The sequence below is a fragment of the Saccostrea cucullata genome, unplaced genomic scaffold, assembly GCF_032062105.1.
Source record: "Saccostrea cucullata isolate Sc308-1 unplaced genomic scaffold, CSIRO_AGI_Scuc_v1 ctg5326, whole genome shotgun sequence".
Taxonomy (NCBI): Eukaryota; Metazoa; Mollusca; class Bivalvia; order Ostreida; family Ostreidae; genus Saccostrea; species Saccostrea cuccullata.
This window is the reverse complement of record NW_026929528.1, coordinates 31,653-39,079: the sequence shown is the minus strand read 5'-3', so window position 1 is coordinate 39,079 and position 7,427 is coordinate 31,653. Positions and strand designations below refer to the sequence as shown.

At 35.9% G+C, this 7,427-nt stretch overlaps 1 pseudogene; it reads left to right on the top strand.

Annotated features, from left to right (window-relative positions):
* Nucleotides 1-1,732: 1,732 nt before the first annotated feature.
* Nucleotides 1,733-2,683, top strand: LOC134281116 (uncharacterized; annotated as a pseudogene).
* Nucleotides 2,684-7,427: the final 4,744 nt, after the last annotated feature.

Sequence of the window (7,427 nt, the reverse complement as noted above, 5' to 3'; positions counted from 1 at the left end):
AAAAAAGTGCAGTGTTACAACGCACTTTGAAAAATTACGCACTTTCAAATTTTTTTCAAAGTGCGTTAAATTTGGGAAATAAGCACTTTGAAAAAATAAAATTTTTTTAAAAAGGGTTAATATCCCCATTAATATTTCAACGTCATACTAGTTAGCAAATCTTTTTGGTGTAGCATACATTGGTACCGGGATTTCACACAAATGTTTTACAAAGATATACATGTAGTTACAAAAAAGACATTAAAAATTGGGGCTTACTTTAAGGGTGGGGGGGTGGGGGTTGGGTCAACTTAAATTTGTTAATGGCTTGTAAAAAAGCTTTTAGAGAATTTTTCCCCCCGCTTAGGGAAAAAGGGATCCCCCTGACTGAATTTGTAGAATTATTAAATGTATGCATGTATTGAAGCAAATAAAATACATGTATGTCAATATGCATATAAAGATTTGATTGCTTATTCTTTATTAATTGTATAATAGAAGATTCTTTTTATATGGAATTTTATCACAGGTAATGATATTTTAATTTGTACAAGTCAGACCTCAATACTTTTTTCATTTCACATGCTGAATACTATTTTTGTAAAAAAAAAAGCATTTCAAAAAAAAAAGAAAATATCTTGGGATTTGAGCCCGTGACCTCTCTCATGTGAAGCGAAATACTAACTGGACCATGGAACTACTATCTTTCCTTCAAAATTTAAATTGCAAAGTTGAAGTCCATATTGTATTTATATATTCACGTTATTTGTAAAATTTTACCAATCATGGTGTCAATTTAACCTTTTTAAAAATAGTTCCCCCGTAATAAGAATAAAAAGCCCGGGAGAACCTGCTTTATGCGTAAAACCCTCATGGCCCCTGTGCTAAAAATGCTACTTTAAACAATTAATACTAAAAAAACAAAGGGAGCGGGACACTTTGGAGGGGTAGAGAGGTCCTAGGGATTTTTGGGTATAAAATTACGTTCCAAACTCTAAAAATCCCTTGAAATTCCCGGATGGGAAAGGGTTTTACACACAGAAAAAAAATTTACCCCCTTTGAACTTTGACCTTTTCACCTCAAAATAAATAGGGGTCTTCCTTAGGCCACAGGCAGTTGTTATGTAAAATTTCATTGCAAAAGCTCAAAGGGTTCTCGAGATATCGTGTGGAAACGAAAGCGTTACAGACAGCAGAATGACGGCAGAGGACAAACAGCCCAAATTAATACCCCCCCCTTTTAAGGGGGGGGGAAAAAAAATTTTGGGCTGAGGACCTTCTACTCGTCTTCTCCGTTCTATAGGTTAAATCAATTCACGAAAATTTAAAAAGTTTTCGAAAGATAAATTATTAAAAATTAATTCTCTCAATTACTAAATTCAAAGTCTAGAATTTTTGTTTGTCATATTTTTTTCAAAGTGCGTTAAATTTCCCCAGGGGAAAAAATTTTGATGTACATGCCTCAACGCACTTTAAAAAAAATTTTAAAGTGCTTATTTCCCCCTTTAACGCATTTTGAAAAATTTTTTTAAAAGTGCGTAATTTTTTCAAAGTGCTTGCCCGTAAATTACTATTTTTTTTTAAAAAACCCATTATTTTTCAGCTTTAACTCTTTGGCGATGACATCACAATCCTGCGACATTTAGGCAAAATTTTTTGTTGGGTGTTGGTCCCTCTCCCCGAAGTCAGGCCTTACAAGCTTCACCAGTCTGCGTCAAACCAAGGAAAAAACAGTCCTGTTGCTGACCTGAAGGGTTTTTACAAATTGTAAATTTGGAACTCAATGTAAAAACCCGCTTTTTGTTCAAAATTGCAATACCAGCAGTGACGTCTTTAATTTTTGTCCAATGATAATGACTGCATATAAACCAATTGCAAACTTTTTGTGGCCTAATCGAACACAACCAGCCATCAATGAAGCTATCGCTTGTTTTTTTGGCCCCTGCAGGCTGGTGTATGCAGTGTCGTTTGGGTTTGCCTTTAACAAGTCCTTCAAAAACAAATTGATATTACAGCAAGATTAAACAATGTTTTTTCAAAAGGAGCTCTAATGAATTTAACAACAAAATTGTCGTGTTTGAAATCGACCCCCCGGATGAAGATGAACTCTGAAAGAGGAAATAATGGCGGTAGTCCGTTTAACGGAGATGACTGAACTTAAAAATAACAAGAACGGTACTTAGTCATTTTTTAATTACTAGGTTTTCATTAACAACAAGAAAATCTACTTTGATCGTGGAAATCTTTTTTATTGCATTTATAACGTGATCACTGTATTTACCCTCAAACAAAATATACCACAAAGAAAATCGAAAAAACATTAGTAGTTTTTAAAAAAATTTTTAATAATGAAATAATTGATTTTCACTAGATAATTATTTTGGTATGGGTGGGTGAATTTTTGAGCTCTTAAATGCTATACGAAATTCAGTTTTCTTATGGTGGCATATCATTTCTACTGCAAAACATTTCAAATTTAAAACTATCGCTCATACATTTATGTGTATTTTAGATATAGATAAGACTTTAGCAAAACCTTTGAAAGGGCCGAAACAGTCTACAGAGGGCAGTTTCTATAGAAATATTGACATTTTTACTGTTTAGGGGCCATTTGGGGAAACCGGATTGTCTTCGCGAGGCTCCAGTACAGAGGCATAAAGTGGACACAGCAATAATTAACAAAATCATCAAAAAGTGGGGATGAAAAGGTGGAGAAAAGAGGGCCCTCCCCCCGAACACCCACTACGGGTACTTAAAGATACACCCACTACAGTGAGTATTTAAAAAAAACAAGCTTACATAGCCAAGATACACCCACTACAGTGAGTCTTAAAAGACAACAACTTTCATATCCAAAACACCCACACAGTGGTCAGAGAGAAAACAAAAGCACATAGCCAAGATACACCCACTACAGTGAGTCTTAGAGAGAAAACAACAAGCTTTAAAATACACACACTCAGTGAGTACTTAAGAGAAACAACAAGAAACGAACATATCCAAGAGACACACCCACTACAGTGAATACTTAAAGAAAAACAACAAGCTTACATATCCAAGATAAACCCACTACAGTGAGTACTTAAGAAAACAACAAGCTTACATATCCAAGATAAAACCCATGACAGCGTGAGACCTGAGAGAATAACAAGCTTACATATCCAAATGACACCCACTACAGTGAGTAACTAGAGAGATGACAACAAAGCTTAAAAATAGACAAGATATACCACTGTACAGTGAGTACTTAGAGAGACAACAAGCTTACATATCCAAGATACACCCACTACAGTGAGTACTTAGAGAGACGACAACAAGCTTAAATAGACAAGATACACCCACTACAGTGAGTACTTAGAGAGACAACAACAAGCTTACATAGTCAAGATTCACCACTACAGATACATCCACTACACACACTACAGTGAGTACTTAGAGAGACAACAAGCTTACATAGCCAAGATACACCCACTACAGTGAGTACTTAGAGAGACAACAACAAGCTTAAATAGCCAAGATACACCCACTACAGTGAGTACTTAGAGAGACAACAACAAGCTTACATAGACAAGATACATCCACTACAATGAGTACTTAGAGAGACAACAACAAGCTTAAATAGACAAGATACACCCACTACAGTGAGTACTTAGAGAGACAACAACAAGCTTACATAGCCAAGATAGACAAACTACAGTCAGTACTTAGAGAGACAACAAGCTTACATAACCAAGATACACCCACTACAGTGAGTACTTAGAGAGACAACAAGCTAGAGACAACAACAGTGAGCTTTAAAGCAACAAGCTTAAATAGACACACCACTACAGTGAGTACTTAGAGAGACAACAACAAGCTTACGTAGCCAAGATACACCCACTACAGTGAGTACTTAGAGAGACAACAAGCTTACATAGCCAAGATACACCCACTACAGTGAGTACTTAGAGAGACAACAAGCTTACATAGACAAGATACACACACTACAGTGAATACTTAGAGAGACAACAAGCTTACATAGCCAAGATACACCCACTACAGTGAGTACTTAGAGAGACAGCAACAGGCTTAGATAGCCAAGATACACACACTACAGTGAGTACTTAGAGAGACGACATTAAGCTTACATAGCCAAGATACACACACTACAGTGAGTACTTAGAGAGACAGCAACAAGCTTACATAGCCAAGATACACCCACTACAGTGAGTACTTAGAGAGACAGCAACAGGCTTAGATAGCCAAGATAAACCCACTACAGTGAGCTTAGAGAGATACATTAAGCTTACATAGCCAAGATACACACACTACAGTGAGTACTTAGAGAAAACAAGCTTACATAGCCGAGATACACTCACTACAATTAGTACTTAGAGAGGCAACAAGCTTACATAGCCAACATACACACACTGCAGTGAGTACTTAGAGAGATGACAACAAGCTTAGGTAGCCAAGATACTCCCACTACAGTGAGTACTTAGAGAGACAAGATAGCCAAGATACACCCACTACAATGAGTACTAAGAGAGACAACAAGCTTACATAGCCAAGATACACACACTACAGTGAGTACTTAGAGAGACAACAAGCTTACATAGCCAAGATACACCCACTACAGTGAGTACTTAGAGAGACAACAACAAGCTTACATAGCCAAGATAGACAAACTACAGTCAGTACTTAGAGAGACAACAAGCTTACATAGACAAGATACACCCACTACAGTGAGTACTTAGAGAGACAACAACAAGCTTTCGTAGCCAAGATACACCCACTACAGTGAGTACTTAGAGAGACAACAACAAGCTTACATAGTCAAGATACACACACTACAGTGAGTACTTAGAGAGACGACAAGCTTACATAGTCAAGATACACCTACTACAGTGAGTACTTATAGAGACAACAACAAGCTTACATAGCCAAGATACACCCACTACAGTGAGTAATTAGAGAGAAAACAACAAGCTTACATAGCCAAGATACACCCACTACATTGAGTAATTAGAGAGAAAACAACAAGCTTACATAGCCAAGATACACCCACTACAGTGAGTAATTAGAGAGAAAACAACAAGCTTACATAGCCAAGATAAACCCACTACAGTGAGTAATTAGAGAGAAAACAACAAGCTTACATAGCCAAGATAAACCCACTACAGTGAGTAATTAGAGAGAAAACAACAAGCTTACATAGCCAAGATACACCCACTACAGTGAGTACTTAGAGAGACAACAACAAGCTTACATTGCCAAGATATACCCACTACAGTGAGTACTTAGAGAGACAACAAGCTTACATTGCCAAGATATACCCACTACAGTGAGTACTTAGAGAGACAACAAGCTTACATAGCCAAGATACACACACTACAGTGAGTACTTAGAGAGACGACAACAAGCTTACATAGCCAAGATACACCCACTACAGTGAGTACTTAGAGAGAAAACAACAAGCTTAAATAACCAAGATACACCCACTACAGTGAGTACTTAGAGAGAAAACAACAAGCTTAAATAACCAAGATACACCCACTACAGTGAGTACTTAGAGAGAAAACAACAAGCTTACATATCCAAGATACACCCACTACAGTGAGTACTTAGAGAAAACAACAAGCTTAAATAACCAAGATACAGACACTACAGTGAGTACTTAGAGAGACAACAAGCTTACATAGCCAAGATACACCCACTACAGTGAGTACTTAGAGAGAAAACAACAAGCTTAAATAACCAAGATACACAAACTACAGTGAATACTTCGAGAGACAACAAGCTTATATACAATTTTTACAGTAGGTTTTTAGAGAGAGCACATTAAACACTTACATATCTACAGTAAGTACAACAAATCCAACAAACACTTGTGTCTAGTGTCTACAGTTAGTGCTTTGAGAGAGCATGACAAAGACTTACATGATGTATAGCAAGTATTAACAGTTTGTACTGCAAAGACTTGCATGGAATATTGAAGTCCATTGAAACAATACAAATTAATAGAAAGCAGAGCAAACACTGACCCATAAAAGATGCGAGATCAGGTGCCACGGAGGAGTATGTCGACCGGCCAGACCCAGTGAGTGTGTTACGTCTGTAGATCTGTAGACAATTCAGAGTGTAAAATTCATAATAAGCTAATAATTTGTATGAAGAAGGTCGATCACCATGACTTAATCATAGATTGAATTTGCTGACAGGGTCATCGTATTGACCATGGAATACGTGAAATGTTCACTTTAAGCGAGGTTGCTGATATATTCCTGTTTCATCAACTTGTTTGTCAACAGTTTGTCTTGTATATGGAATTGTCGGTACATAGGGCATGCATTTGCATTTAAACCTGTAAAACTTTATCATTAAGTTTGTATCGTCTCAAATTTGTTTTTGTATATTTTATTATTTGTGCAGGTGGGCGTTCCTGGAGATTCTTGGTTACTCTTCGTTCCTTGGTATTCTGATGGTGAAGTGCGACTCCTATCGGATGGAAATGTGCATGAGTTTCGTCACGTGTTTGTCCATTTCCATGTCATGTTACATCGTGGCGGACATTGATAATCCCTTTCACGGATTTTTCAGGATCAACATTAAAAGTGTTTTGTCAATTTTAGAACAACTGGAGAAAAGCTACAACGATGAACTTCATTGTCAAATTCAGCTTCAGAACATCGACGGAAACAAATAATCCATCCCCACATAAGGTCAAAGTAAAGAAGAAGTAGATATGTCTGTAGAACTTCAGTTCTATCTTTCTCAAAACAATCATCTTCGTTAGAGATTAATATTCTCTGCAGCATTTCTAGCTTTTGTTCAACTGTCCAGAGAATAAATGCAACTTACCTTAAAGTATTTTTTTAACGTAATTTTTTTAAAAAATAGATTAAGCTCTGTATATCAACAGTGTGTTATTGTTAAATTCTATAATTGTCAGATCATTTTATTTCTAAATGTTATCTCTAGTTTACTTTAGAGATAAATCTTGTAGCATTAAATTAGGAGATACAAAGTACAAATACAGGTACATGAGAAAGTTAACTTGAAAAAAAATATCGGTTAAAAAATCAAAAAAGCATACTTTAGAAAAAAAATGTACTACACGAAACATAAAATACAAGTATGAATATAATTTTAAGCAGTATAGATTTTAACCATCAATATAATATTGCAGAGAAGACCAGAAATATAGACAAAAACATCAGCTCTCCTCAAACAAACCAAAATGAAACTTAATGGATGTCTCTTTTTTCTAAAATTTACACTGTTAATACATTTTTCATAGGATAGTGCATGTCGACTGTTCTAACTATCGAATGGAAAGAAAAGACAACAAATTTTAGATCCATGTTCAATTTACACTGATACGGAATGTCCTGTCGTTATTTAGACAAACTTAAAGTAAAATTAAAAGTAAACAATCAAGTTCTGTTTCAGTTTTATAAAAAATGAAA